Source organism: Callorhinchus milii, unplaced genomic scaffold (assembly GCF_018977255.1).
Source record: "Callorhinchus milii isolate IMCB2004 unplaced genomic scaffold, IMCB_Cmil_1.0 Scaffold11, whole genome shotgun sequence".
Taxonomy (NCBI): Eukaryota; Metazoa; Chordata; class Chondrichthyes; order Chimaeriformes; family Callorhinchidae; genus Callorhinchus; species Callorhinchus milii.
In genome coordinates this window covers 13767773-13783748 of record NW_024704752.1, presented here as the reverse complement: position 1 = coordinate 13783748, position 15976 = coordinate 13767773, and the positions used below count along the sequence as shown (strand labels likewise).

The 15976-nt window shown below is 40.2% G+C and overlaps 1 protein-coding gene and 1 non-coding gene across 2 annotated transcripts in view; both read right to left on the bottom strand.

Moving 5' to 3' along the window:
- LOC103174702 (heparan-sulfate 6-O-sulfotransferase 1) overlaps window positions 1-15976 on the bottom strand; it is a 122554-nt gene that overhangs the window by 26013 nt on the left and 80565 nt on the right. The gene's annotated exons all lie outside the window — the stretch shown is intronic.
- trnaa-ggc lies at window positions 8538-8609 on the bottom strand. The gene has a single exon. It is a non-coding gene; the product is annotated as a tRNA-Ala (tRNA).

Here is a 15976-nt window from a genome sequence, read left to right as displayed (position 1 = left end):
CCAGCACTGAATGGAGCTGTAAAGTGACGCAGCGGAAGGTAGGTCCTTTCAATGATTTTCCCCATCTACAGTAATGTACACAAGCAAACCTGACATTACGTGCACAAGCTGAAAGCAAACCAGGCTTCATTCTCATTCTGTTCTGGGGAGTTGTAGCCTGCAAGACTACTCAATAATACAGGGACAATAATTAAGTGAAGGTGAATAGTAAAGCACTTGACAAAATGACAAGGAGGTGCTAATAGCTTTATTACCAATCATCAATCACCTCAGAGCAGAAACTAACTGAAAATGAATGTCAACAGCAATCATTCTGAAAGCAAGTAGCTTCTCAACAACAAGTTGCACTTACATAGTGCCTTTCAAATAGGGAGAACATCTCAATGTGATTCACCAAGACTGAATGGGAGCCTGGACTGAAGGTGCAGGTAAGTCTCCAGACAGGTTTTGAAAGCAGAGAGGGAGGGATGAGGTGGAAAGATTTTGGAAAAGAATTCCAGAGGACTGGTCAAAGTGGCTGAATATTCGTGCGTCAATGATGGGCTGAAGCGGGCCGGGGCTAAAGGACTTATTTATCAGTATAACTTACACACAGGATTTATTGTACCCCCGTCAATTTTCAAAAAAATATATTCATAAATAGTATGCTTAGCTTTCCTAATGCCTCAATGGATAAACGTAGGGCAACCCTGTTATAATACAATTAAACACACCAGGTGGTTTACAGAGTATGATACAATCACCTCAAAGCATTTGTTGCTTGTAGCAAACTCTCAAAGTACTTTTTGCCCAATACCCATTTTTTTTTAAATCAGAAGAAACCTCGTTCTCTGTGTGGTTTCCATTCATGGCAGGCAGCCATAAAACAAGCAGAATTTTATTTTTGGATACCACACTACTGCCACTTTAAAATGTTGGCACCTCACGAACCAAATACCACAGAACGGTGGAATCCCTTCAGCTCATCAATCTAACACCTTAAAACCTCTCAGAAGCCAGCACTCTCTTCTGACAGATGCTTCCTATTTGTGAAGCTGTTTATATTGATTGGCCTGACTTTTTAAAAAACAATTCAAGTCTTTATCGAATTCTAGTAATATCTGCATTTGGTAGATTGCCTTATTGGAAATGTATCAAAACACTGACACTTGACATTGAGAGAAAGAGCAGAAAGAGTGTGCATCCTTATAGCACGTTATATAAAACACTGAAATTTCGCATAATGCTTTCCAGGTAATTACTCTCAAGGTTGGCGAGTGTATTTGTAGGCAAACGCCACCATCATTTATTTGCACCAAAGGGTTCCTCAATGAACCATGCGGTGAATGAGTAATTCATCTGGAGGATTGTAGGTCAGAACACTTTGGAACTTCCTCTTCTTCCAAATAACAATAGGATCTTCAAGGTCTACTTGAACCACTGATAGTCAGCACCAGTAACAATCGAGTAGCAACCCCTCACTAAAGCAGTGTAATACCAGCCTAGATGATCAACTCCAATCGTGGTGTGGGACCCAAACTCACAAACATCTAAGATGAAGTAAAGAGTGCTGCCAATGAAGCAAACTGACTTCCAAATAAATCTGGAACATCTCAGATGGAAAAGGTTATGGATTGCATGAAAGAGGAGACTATAATAAGAGGGAGAATCGAGCCCCTCTCCCTGCTGAAGATTTCTAATCAGAACTCACTGTCCTCATTCCTAGGTCCATTAATTCATTTGTATGTTATGTACCGAGGTGGACTTCTGATAGGCAGCACTTAAAGAGGTATATTATTTCCATGATCCAGTGCATCAGAATAGCACAATTAGATTCTCATTACAAAACCACACATACAACAACAAAATTATGTATAAAAGTGAAGGGGATAGATCAATTTCATGTTACTGTACCAAGTCTGCTCTTTACCTCTAGTGAAACTGTGTTTTCCCCCTTTCAACCATTGCACTTTCATTGACAGTTTTACAGCAAGACAAAGACTGTCATTAGCAGTTCCACCGCACAGCAGTGTAGGGTTGAGTGGCTATCTGGGTCTGAGGCAAACCCAATAAACTTTTCCTCTTACAGAATGTAGTGAGCTTGTTAGTTTCCATTTCATTTCCATTCAGATTGTATATTTCCTCTACAAAATATATAATCAATTCACATGACAATATACTCTGTGAAGCGTTTTGAGACGTCTCAACAGCGTGATAAGGCACTAGATCAAATGCAAGGATTATTATTATTATTCCATTTAAAGTAACCCAATATTTGAATCCTAATAAGAACTGCAACAAATTTACAGTCAAAGCCAGTGACATTTTAACACTGTACAACAGCTTGCACCTCAGAGCCAACAGAAGAATTAATGTGTGTGATTGATAGGTTGCTGGAGGGAGCGTCCACAGGAACAAACAGTTCACGCTCAACACTAACTCTAAAGAAGGGATCAAGTCCTAACACTGTGTGGACTACAGCAGCAGTAAGTAAATGTTTTCCTTCCTTCTGCCTCCCCAAGTAAATCCACAAAGTTAAAATATGACCTGTCAGAGAGCCTTTGCATATTTAGGATTATGCCAATTAGAACTTCTTTAAAAACAAATCCAATCCATTTAATTATTTTTCTGCTATAGATTCTTGTGGAACCATAACGTAGGGGTGGGAAAAGTGAATCAAATGTTTCAGGAGGAGAGAGAAAAAAAATGTGAAAGGGGAGAGATTTTTGCTGTGTAAAGAGCTGCAGAAACTCAAATATCTGTAAAAATAGCACCTAGTGCCTATGAAACTGGGGGATGTGGGATAAAAAAAGCAGTCAATGCCTTCGAGGAAAGGGAAGGAAGAATCCTTCTAAACTGGCAGCACATCAGAAAGATCGAGATAGTTTCAAAGCCTAATTTCATCAGGCAGCATGGGAAAGGTAATGAATGAACTATCTGTTCAAAAGATAGTCTATCCGGTGTGAAATAAAATTGCCTGGAGCTACCTGCCCAGTGCTGGTGAGCTATTCCTTTCATTTTATGGTTTTCGACACAATCATAAGTATGCGTTTCAATGAATGCTGGGAGACTGCATCTTGCTTTATACCATTAACCATTATTTCACAGTAAAGAACATGCAAAGTAATAATTTTCTGGGCAGTAAATTCAGCATCCTATTACATTTCATGGCTTTGCAGCTATTGTACCCAAAGAAATCCAGCTCTTTTCAGCAACTGCCAGAGAAAATCTCTTCTCTGCAGTCTAACTACAGGTGGGAATTAATCTATGTAGGAGCATGAGAGGCCATTCACTGCCTGGGGCTTGGAGAGAACTGCTCCATCTTGTATGGGTACAATGACATTTGCCGTAATTTTCACTGAGGCAAGTCAGAGTTATCAGGAATTCTTCTTATTCACAGTCAACTCTTGTTTTTTTTTCTTTAAATTTTCCCCAAAAAATGATAGGAGGAAGGAGATTCGACACAAACATTAATAAAACAATTTGAATGGTCTCCTAACAAAAAAAATAACAAAAAAGATAATTCACATTGGTTAAAAATGAGCTTTCTGAATTTGTGTCTGTATCTGGTTAACATAATAAAAATCAAGTCATCTCTGCCCGGTTTTAAACCTAGCTTAGTAAGTCTCAGATTGATTCCCAGACAGGATTGCAATAACAAAGCTACATCTGGCCTGAGCAAGAGAAAATATAAAGAACCTGCATTTTTGCCAAAATTTCTCAAAGCATTTCTCAAAATTACTGTCCTTGCCTTGGTTATTCTTGTAGACAAATCCAGCCACCATTTGCATCAGTGAAGTATACGAATACATCTAGGAATTTCTATAAAATCCTACATTGCTATTTGAATCCTTTAATCTGAAGGCTTGAAATAGAGTCATAGATCATTAACATCCATCGGAAAAACAGTTACAATTTTATATAAAAGGCAGCATCTCTGACAATGTAATGCTCCACCAGTACTGAGCTGACATTTTAACATTGGGTTTGAACCTACAAACTTTTAATGTAGTAAAGTATATAAAGAGTCTAAGAGAAGGATCAATGTCCACAGGTCTTTCTGTCCTATAATTAAGATGGATTTTTCGGGACTTTCCAATTCATCAGGGTCATCATCAAGCAAACATCACAGATTGCAGATAAAAATGTCCTGACAAAATCCAGTTTAAGCAACTTTAAGCGTAGCCGAACCAATGCAGTATTAGGCAGGATTCCTCATACTGACTGTTAGCCAGTGACTCATCCTGGAAAGTCAGTGTCTGTGGATGTGATTCAACAAGAACCAAGAAACCGTAACAAAATATTTAAATACCTTTGGATTAAAATAGTAAGGATTCCCTGAAGAGTCATTGTTTGGGCAAAAATAATTTCCACTGTTATCAGCTAAATAACATCAGTGACATGACAAAGATTATCTGTTATCGGTTGACATCGCAGTCACAGTCTTAACACCATCATCCATTGAGCACAAGCCCGTGAAATTACCCTGTTTTCATGTTGCTTTGAATCTTCCTCCGCCTTCCCTTCATCAATAGCCTTCAAGGCATCAGGATGTGTACTATCTGCATTGTTCACAGTCCCCACCCTGTCAGTCCTCCCTATCAACTGCATTAGAAAACAATAAGATCTGCATTTGCTAATGTGCCTCATCACATCAAAATATCTCAAGAGTGTTTCACACCATGAATAACATTTAAGTATTGGCAAATGGTGCACAATGAGAGGAATGACCAAATTCCTTTTTTTTGAAGAGTAAGGGATACAGGTCAATATCAAGTCCCAGGTTTCAGCCCAATTATTTCCTGCAGTTGTAGCTTACAAACTACAGAACAGATCTTCAGTACATAATGAGGTATCATTCGTGGCGTTGACCTTTGCTCTGAACTCCACTTCCCAAAGTCTGGGGTCTATAAATTACTGCTGTGTCCTCGACAGACGTAATCTGTTAAACTTCAAACTTTTATGCATCTTTGTGTGTCCAGGCATTGTATACTTTCAATAAGTTTGCAGCTGACTTTTCAGCTACAGATTTGTGTAAGCGTGGTTTTCTGGGCTGACCTACTTTCACCTTTAACCCTTAAAAGATGCAGCAGTGAAAGCTGAATGAGGTCCTAATAAGATATAATGAGAACTCTGTATCTGCTGGCTCTGCTATCTTTAGTTCTATTTGCCACACAGTGCAATATCATCAAAGAATACAATTTGAAATTCACTCCGAGAACAATAAAGCGAAGGCTGCTTCTGTGTGCTTCCACAGGTCCCTTTAGTACATGTACCAATGAAATGATACTGCAGATTATTTCTGCAGCTGTTCCACAACAGACAAGTGTGTAATTTGAAAGTAGCCAGAGCTAGGTAGCGCTCATTACTCTAATAACTTTCGAGATGCCTTAGTGACAGATATACAACGGCTTAGCTTTTTCGGGTAACTTGAGAGGAAAGCACCAGAAACAACAACATTGCAACATGTTGCCGGAAAATGTCAGGGCTTTTCCCTCTGTTGACCACATTTCAAAAGATAATTTAAAAAAGCGCGAGAATGTGTCTCCGTTCCACAAGATCTGCGCCCACTCACAGCCAGCAATCTTTCTGTTTGCAAAAAGCCACTGTAATCTTAAATGCAGGGCTAGAAAGTCCATTAGTTCTAGACTCAGAGTCTGGGCTGACAGAATGAGACACCGCGACGTGAAATCAATTTCCCGAAGCACTAGTTTGCTGCCACAAGAGTGCTCTGTATTGTTATGCACTTAGGGTGGCAAATATCAGCATGCGGGACAGAGGACATATACCTCACGGTCATAAAACTGACCTGAATGTTGCTGAGAGAGTCACCAGTGTGCTACAACAAGCAAAGCAGCAATTTCCCTTGTCTTACTTCATGCTTGCAATTTCCTGTATTCATTTAACAAATCACTTGATGTGGGGAAGCGAGCTCGACAGGCTAACAGAGTGCAAGTCCAAAACATGGTCCTGTTCATCAGGGCAACAACTAGCTGCCTAGACATGCCTGCTGCCTCCAGAGGCAAGATACCAATGACTCGTGATATACAGTCGTCAGCATCTCTAGAAGCGACTGTACCGTTACATTTTATCCATTCGACATAAAGATCATCAGTTTTGTACACTGAGATGAGGAAATGACTTGCATTGCAAGCCTCCCCCTCAGTTAATGTGTGAAAAAGGAATAATCGCACTGATGCCAGGAAGTGTTGATCTCTTCAAAAGATTTTCAGAATAAATAAATCCATTGGACATATGGAAAAAAAACATGTCCATATGCACAAATGTCAATCTAGTAAAGTGTAATGCGAGTCTAATGTGCATATTGCACTGAAGGAGTTTACGCAAGCCTGCATTCAGCAGCATCGCAAATACTTTGCCCCCATCTCTGGTTTTGACAGTACCAGAGGTAGCCCTAATGCAGGGCTGACAACAACTCCCTTTTCCATAACCAAGGAATCTGGAGGTCAATTACAGCTCCACTTACACTCTGCTCGCTGAAATCAACTAACTCAGTGCAAATTAGGAATTTTACCCTATGGTTCAGCTTCACTCCAGATCATGGCTTTACCAACTGAGCCCTGAAGCGAGCTTGAGTTTTGGTTTGAATATACCAGAGGGAAGATGATGAGGAATCCTCGAGCGGATGAGGAAGTATGAGGGCAAGAACCCAAGTTAAAATGTTCCAGGTTGGTCAGCAGAGGGCTGTGACAGTGGGAACAGCATCCATTTAGGGCAGAATACTTGGGACCTCCACTGTCAGCCAATTCCAGCAACAACAACTTACATTTACATAGTGCCCCTCATGCAGGGTAACATCCTCAGAGCCACTGGAAGAATCTACACCTCGGAGTTGCTCCACTAGCTCTCAAACACAATACTGCAATAAGGGAAACCAACCACATGCAGATAGATTAGTTTCAAGCTAAGCAGAGAGAATACATTAATACCTCCAATTGGGTCACCCTCCTTACTCACTCAACCCAGAGGGGTCGAGAAGGCAAACCTGGTTTGCACACATACATCTTCAGGCTACAAGATGGGCTTAATTAGTGTCTACCTAGATTTCGACCCTCCTCCTAGTTTTAAAATCAAAACTGTTAAAAGAGAGCTACACACTCAGTGGAAACATTGACATCCTGCTGTCTGCACAAAAAAAACCCAGAAGTGTCTCACCTCTTTAAGATGGGCAATGCATTCTGCTTCCCTGCAGATTGGATACAGTGTGAGCGCATTTATTTCCAGTCTCAAGCATTTGCATTGAAGCGGATTTCACAGTGTGGAATTTCATCAGTTCTGACAGTAACACTGAACAAACAGTGCATTGATCTGTGAAAATCTAAGTGAGGCTGTAATCAGGAGGCAATAAGGGCAATTACAATGTGTGCACTCCGAACCAGTTGACTTCCATATTCTGATTTCTCTTCCCCCCTTCCCCCCACTCCTTTAATTCCCTTTGTGAGTTCCTATCAGACAAAAGAAAATACACAATGAACACGTCCTTCTGAGGATTTTCAAAACCATTCCCCAATCACTGCATCATAATCCTCTCTGAAAGGCGTTACTGTGTTATCTTACTTCCGACAGTAACTTATCATTCCCGTCAGCTACATAGAAACCTAATCCATTTTCCCTTTTAGAGGGTTGACTTGGTGCCCTGAGGCTCACTTCATCATTGTTTAATATTCCTTTGTGCTTCCACTCTGGAGTTTCAGAACCCGACCGCTGCTTTATGCACCAACTCACAGATAGCCATCTGACACAGAGCCAACAGCTCTGACGTGGAGGCAACTGATCCTGAATCAGCCTTTTGGAATCGTCCCTGCGGATAACTGAAACACGGTTTGTTCATTAGTTTTACTGCTTATTTTCTATCTCTTTAAACACATCAAATATAGTGACACCAACTTGCTGGTGATGCACCTTTGCTTTTTTAAAATTAATTTTTACTCTCTTTGAGGGTTCAGTGGATAAAGGCACAATGTGGTACGGTAACAACAACAACATATTGCATTTGCAAAGCATCTTTCACATCGGGAGAATGTGGTACAGTACTCAAATAAACGTACCAGGATGATCTCAGCTTCGATCTCCATTGTAAAATATCAAATTATCTCCCATTGGTTTGTACATTTGCACATTGTTACCTCAATCAAAGGTCCGATAACATGGCTAACAGCTCTTGTAACCACTAGTCTAAGCCCTTTCTGTTTTTTGTTGTGTATTTTCTTTTGTCTGATAGGAACTTACAAAGAGAATTGAAAGAGGGAGGGGAAGAGAGAAATCAGAATATGGATGTCCACTGGTTCAAAGTGCACACATTATATTTAACAATAATCCTTACATTTGATATCGCACTTTTCACATTTTCTAGATGTCTCAAAGCACTTCACAGCATATACTGTAAAGTGAATTGACTGTATTATTATAATCCTTGCATTTGACTGTATATTTTGTGGGCGAAACAAGGCAGCCAATTGAAGTGACCAATTTATTATAATTTTTTTTCTTGAGGAATTATTATCAGGTATGTGGAGTAAGGAAACTTGCCCAAGGTTTCACCCTGCTGGGAATCGAACCCAGGTCTCTCGCTTGCCAGGTGAGTGCTCCAGCCACTGAGCTACAGGACTCCTCTATACATCTATTTATCCTTATTGCCTCCAGTTTGCAGCAGTACGGAGATTTTCACAGATCACAGAACTATTGTGTTTAATGTAAACTGCACATCTGCAGACTATAAGGCTACCTTTCTGAGATTATTTTTAACAGAAATGCACTTTACTGACTTCTCACTGACACCTTGACATGATATGTTAAAACTTGTTTTTTGGTGGGGGTGCGGGGGGGCAATTATTCCAACATTCATAACAGGATCATGGTGAGTTTATATCCAAGACATCAAGGTTACTCACTTTCTCAGACCTATTGGGCTGTTCATGCTTACACTAGGTAAATGTCTATCTGTGAGGACTCATTGATGACGATTTAACTAAAGAGACTATAATTCAAACAGTCAGCCTTCAAACTCGTTCAGTCAAACACTTTGATTTAACTGTGAAAAAAGACTTGTTCGATGCATTCAGACGCACACCTCATCAAACAAGGTCTGTGATTCAAGGAGTCAAAGGATTCCTGGTCCAAATACAACACAGAACTACAAAATCTCTACTCAAGCACAATCCTTGGGCGATTATCTGCTTTTTAATGCTCTGCACAAGAACCTGGCTGCCACCCTCTGTTGAGTCTCGCAATAATCTAGAAGCCTAGTAAAATTATCGTCTCGTTCTGTGTTTTTTTTACTACTTACGTAATGAATTTGTTGAGCTTTTCTCTGTTCCCCTCCTAAAGCCACTGACTCAAGTGGTTCTGGGAGTGCTATTCACCCTCTGGTACTTCAACCAAGTGGCTATTCTTCATTTGCAAGTCTAGACAATGAATAGCAACAGGCTGTTCAGTTGTGGGGAGCATTATAGCCGTATCAGGCATCCACATGTGGGCACTTTACAGTGGGAGGGGAGAGGAAGGAGACACGTGTACTGGATAACATACAAGAATAGAATCTCTTTAATGATTCTTCCCTTCCTATGTCAGGGGTATTTGAGACCTTTAGCAGCACTCTAATTGGGTAGATCAGCTAATTCAGCACAGACCGACCGGGATTTGAACCCAAAACCCTTCTCTACTGGTCAGTTTCACTCTCAGTTGCTGCTTTGCTTTCAGAGTTATCATGCAGTGTGTGTGTATGTGTCACTTAAACACTACTGAAAACCACGTTCCCTCAAAACATTCAGATTTGTTAACCAGTAAAGCACTGCCCAATTTAGTCCATTTTAAAGTCGCTGCCATTTCCTTAAACTTGTTTTTACGATGTGCACTGGAACCGATTAAAAGCTTGTTTGATGCTGGCAGTAGCTGTACTGTTAAGTCAGTAAAGGATCATTGGATTGGCTGGGATCTAAAAACCACAGGATTCTGGGCTTCTCTTTCAAGCAGTTCAAAATGCTTTTTTTTAATCAATAATCCAAGCTCACTTAAATATATCATGAACTGCAGTCTGGATGTAAACCTGATCTATCACTATTTAAGCACAATTCAACAGGAATGCAATATGTAAATACACAATTGCATGGACGTATCGATGCAAATACATCTGCTGGCCTTGGGATCCTCAGCCCTCCACCCAATAGAGCTTTGGAAATACTATACAGAAGTTTTCCAGTACATATTGCTTACTCTGAAGATTGTAACGCTTTAATCAGACGATAGGAAATGGGATTGTATCTTCTTTCTACCTCCTGTGGACCGACCACCACTAATGTCTGCAGTCGTACCTTCACCAAGATCAGTCTAAAGTTAATTCCAAATCTGTAGGGTGAAATCAAATGGAGGTCAAAGTCACAGTTAAAAGTGTTATAATCCAACTTTCTTCACAGTGTATATCTATGGCACAATGGTGGGATTCCAATATCACAAACAACTATCCAGTCCATTAAAATGAGAACTTAAGCTGCCTAACAAAATTAATATCACTTGTGAAGCACCTAAATATAGATCATGGATGTTTGTGCCACAATATGCTTGGCATTCCTTAGTTGTCTGGCAGACAGGGCCATGGATCATTACCATATAATGTTGAGATTGTAGATGAGAGATTCTACGTAGAAATAATTGAACTAATGTTACGGGTTTGTTGGAATGAATGGAGAACTTTTTTTCCCTGCAAATGCATCTATTCCTCAAGTCTTTTTAATTCTTCTCCCCCACCCGTTTCTACTGAGGCACAGTTCTACAGATGCTGGTTGCCTTCCAATACCACATCCCAAGTGGCCAATGTTCATAATATTAACAATAATCCTTGCATTTGATATGGAGCCTTATCACTTCTTCAAAACTTCTCAAAGCGCTTCACAGAATACACTGTAAAGGGAATTGACTGTGCGTTTTGTAGGTGAAACTCGTTCATGTGCAGTAATGCCTCTGTCGCTGTCTACACTGGCCAAGAACATGCCCAACACTGAAGCTTGTCCATCCCTGTAGTATTGTAAGGAAGTTCAATTCTCACACCAACCAATATTTGTTGATTCAAACCCAAGTCGCAGAGATGCAAAAAGTCAGTCAGCCTCACAGACGTCAATGTATTCAGAGCAGGACCACGTGTACTGATCCAGCATCACAACTAGTCAGTCCCCAAAGATTTGCACAAAACTCTTCTTTCATTGTTCAAACAAAGAGAAACCTATTTGTTTTCTTCCCCCCATTTTAATTACATTTCAAGTTGTTGAAATTGAATCAGTTTTTAACACTGAGAGATTTGACAAATGGCTGTTTACCAAACTAATTAAACAGCCTCTTAAATCCTGGAACAAACATCCACAAACTCTATTCTGGGACAAAATGAGAATATTTAACAAACTAATAGCAAACTCAACAGTCGGCTTGTTGTTAGGGGCAATTGAAGCAATCTTACACTGCTAGCGACCCGCGATGTGTTTACTTTGCAGTAAAACAGATTTCCTGGTTTACTCCCATTTGTAAACTAGTCATTCGAAAAGATTTGCAGCGTCTGAGAGACAAAAAGATCCAATGTTTTTGAGACAGCTATTTGCCCACAAGCTGTGTGCACACGCACTGTGAATAGTACTGCAATTTCAGACTCTGCAAGTCGGCTTTGTTTTGAAAAGTACACTACCAGCAATCATGACAACGTGCTATTCTAACGCACAATCAAAGCTCATTTGTAACAAACTTCCCTTTTAGCAGGTGGTAAGGTGCTTTCCCATAGATAAGGGATAAGGCCTGCAAGATTCCACATAAAGTGAGCTCTCAATCTAAGCCATCAGGGGCGCAATGATCGAAGGAGAGGGAACGCACAAGGCAGATAAGCACAGACAATTCTCTCAGCTGGTAGGTTGATTTTGCAGGCACAGCGCTAGCTGTTTATGCAGACAAGAGTAATTTGACCAAACCAAATAAAGGTTTACTGCTCCTTTAAGGGCTAGCTTAACTTATTGAAATAAAGAGAAAAAATTGTCACGAGTAAGGATAATTCTTCAATGCTGACCACCATAGAATCAGATAATAGGATGTCAGGAATAAAATATGTTCCAAGGCACTGTTTCAATTCCGACTTGATGGCTTCCAAAGACCGTATAACATAGCTCCTGGTTTTCAGGTCATTAAACTCAATATACTTCAAAATGAGAACTGGACTGCGTAAAAAAAATAGCCTCCAGGCGTACTCCACTGCTCTGCCAGTTCAGCACTTGAAATTGTACCGACAGGCATGGTTCTACTGCAATTGAATGGAGAATGTATTGATGATGCAGCCAGGCTTTCCAATGGGGGGGTTGTCCTACCCAACATCGACACATGCACACTGGTGTATTAGTAGAATTGTCATTGCACGGTGAACAGAGGTAGGAACAAACCTTATTTTAACCCTCCATGACCAGAGACTAATATGGAGGACCTCCAATAAAATTCAACTCAGCACGCCATGAAGGGCTTTGAGACGTCTAGAAGACGTGAAAAGCTCTATATCAAGTGCAAGGATTATTATTATTCAGCAAACATGTACTAATACTGTTCTGCAATACTCATAACTTGTATCTTCAAAATCAGTCCTGTCAATGATACCACCGCACCTTTTATTTCCTTGCACGGGTTGAAATCTACAAGTGAATTGCTGAGTGTTCCTCATAGTTCCAGTGGGCAGAGCATGAAAATTTCACCCACCCATTGTTCCACTTCGCTGAAATCCTATTGACACTGCTGGCTAAGAAAAAAAATCTGGTTCAGTTAAGTGCCTGCAGGAAAGTCTGAAAAAAATTTCCAAAAGTTTTATTTGAATTTTGAATCATTTTAAGATCTGGGCAGATGGCAAACACATTATTCCAACCAGATATAAGATGACAGCATAGGAGATTAAGGGCTTTAAATATCTTGAAAACAAACAAATTTGCAGACTTATAGTATCGAAAAGAATGGATTAAATAAATAATCATGTGAAACCATTTCTTATGTCTGTCGGTCTTTTTCCAAGAATTGAAAACTATAGATTTTTGGAACCCAATCTGTGGTTGCATAAATGTTGAGGTTAAACCTTCATCTTAGCAAGTGTAGACTTGAATTTTCTGAGTAATGGCATTATCTTTCTAACTCAACACACACACACACACACCATCCAGTTACTGGATATATCAAAAGTTAAAGGCTCTATGTTTTTCATTAGGACCGATATGTATGTGATCAACTCAGAATCAAACTCAGCTACTAAAATTCTCATAGTCCGTGAGAGCCAGGCAGAGTTGAAACAGTCAGTGCTGTTGTAAAACACATTGGACAAACATTAGCATTTGAAAATTGTGTATCCTTTAGACTCTAAAACTTTCTTCAACTGAGGGTCAGAACAAAAGAGGGAGGTCATGACTTGAAAGAGTTTTTTTTTGGAAACCGTCATATATCACGTCTTTGTCCAGTTGAAGCTGTGCAGATTTTTCTTCTGATCAAGGACACAGCAGTTGGTTGAAGGGGTGGTGCACAGACTGTTCTATGAATCTTTCCTGTCACTTTGGCTCTGAAGTTCTGCTCATAATTTATTGCTGTGTAAAGTTGACCAATTCACACTGTAAAAGCAGACAAAAATGACTTGGAGGTTATGTCGAATGGGACGATGTAGAGAGAAACTGGGTTGTTTACGATTCTTGGTTAAATGAACTGCCAACACAGCTGGGTAACACTTACCAGAAAAACAGAAATAATTTTATCCTATGCCAGAATGGGAGGTAATCGATCAATTACTTCAACCTCTCATTCCTTATATATTTCGTTTTTTTAAAAAAATTGTACAACTTTCTTCCCCCAGCACAAACTCAGAGGTACAAACTCACGTAGTGTACAAAAGCAAGGCCGCTAGTTACCCTGCAGTGCAGTAACTCACTCATATGACTATTTCCCACGAATGAGACAAGACTTGCAAACTTGATAAAATAGCAATGGGGATGAATACTCAACACTGGAGCAAAAACATCTAAATATGTATATTGTGACTCCAACACGGAATCCTATGACTCTGGGCTGAGGCTTAGTAGCCTGTCACCAGGATGCTACTCTACATGAAGGGCGCTATATAAATCCAAGTTGTTGTTGTTGTTGTTGTCGTCTCGGGTGGAGCAGTGGGGTAATTCCACTGCTGTTTTTCCAAGTTATTTTTCAAACCTAGTGAACGTGTCAGTTTGTGGGGCATGGGAGGGGGGAGGAAGAGGAGGAAGAGGGGAAAAAGTGATGAGACTCGTAGGGAGCCTGTTATGGTCCTCACCTGATGTTTGCAATTCCAGCAGAGATCATTGAATAGAGATTAGGAGGAACCCCAACTTTTAGTTTTAACATCCTGGGATGGGAGAACTCAGTGGAGCAGGGATTTCATTGCATCAAATAAATGGGATTCTCTTAAATGCTGCAGTCAATGCCTTTGTTCTCAGTACTTACATTCAACTGTAATGTTGAACCGATGAACCATGTAGTGTTGTTAATACCACTACTAACTAGAATGACATTTTCACTGCAGCTTCATCCTGGTAGTTGCAGGTCCGTGTGAAACGCTTGAGTGGAGAGCAGATCAAGTAAGCATCGGGAATGTGAGGTCAGAGCTTGGCAATGTGGGAAGGGCACCATTGACCTCCAGGAAGCGGTGCGCATTCCATACTTGTTGGTGGGTCAAGGAGGTAGCATTTTTCCAACTCTTCTGCAATTGTTCAGGTCAAAGTTCAAACTCGGTGGGATGAAAACAAGTGTTCCAAATGGACTTCCTCTTCAGGGGAAATAAAGAAACATGCCTGTTTATGTTCTCTCAAGGCAATGTCATTGTAGCTTGTCAGGCTTGCCTCCTTTGATAACTTGGTGGATAGCAATCAGGAGCAGGATTCCTGGCTGATTTCCTTTACCTCACCCAGAAGAATCAAAGTGAATTTTAGCTCAATCTCCACCCGTGCCTGTCTGAGGTCAGCAAAGATCAGGTCTTTGGTTATATTTCTACATCAGCCGCAGTGCCTTTAATTACATGGCCACAATGGCCTTGAATAATAGCACAATAGCAAGAAATATAATCACAAATAAGTATTTTATAACCTTTTGAAAAAATATTCTTTGTTCTATACAGCACAGAATAAAGGCAATACAAGGAAATGAATACCTATAAAATGCAATGTCACCTTTTTAAGGGCTGAAATTAAGTGATTGTACCGCCCAGATTTCAGATAAATGAATGGGGGTGATTATCCTGTAATTCTACAAGCTAATAGTAAGCTTACAGTAGAACTTGTCCCTTATTGAAGACAAACTGCCTCACACCATTGACTGCAGTGACTTTGACAATGTTCAGTACACTTGGCAGCAGCAATGTAGCTCGCAATGTTTCATTTTACGCAAAAGTTTTGCAGACTCTTTCTACCCTTCAGAACAAAGTAATAGAGACAATAACCCATCAAAGAAGAAACTTGGATTCATACCAAACAGGTTTTCTGCACAAGTTGGCATTTTTGCACACGAAAAAATCCCCAAAAGATAAGTGCATGTGTATTTTGTACATTCAGTAAGATTTAAGAAGTGTTTTTTTTAATGCACCAGGTATCATCACCCACTTGGTTTCCTTATCGGCTCTGGTGTCAGCGCTGTTCATCACAAATCCAGTGAAACATTTGAGTCTGCCTTTGACGTGAACCACTTACCCCAAAGAAACAAGGAGACCAATACAGCGAGGTTATGTCATGACACTCATCACCTTGTACTATGGTTTTATTGGATTTGTAAATTTGCTGCTGCATCTAACCTTTAAAATTACAGTTCATACAGAAACTGTTCTTAAGCAGCCCAAAGCTACAGTTATGTCGGGAATTATTACACTCCCACCTCACCACCCCCCACCTTTACCTTCCAGATAGTGGCAGCGACATGGAAAGCTCTGTGCATGTATTAACTCACGTATAAATGTTAAAGTGTC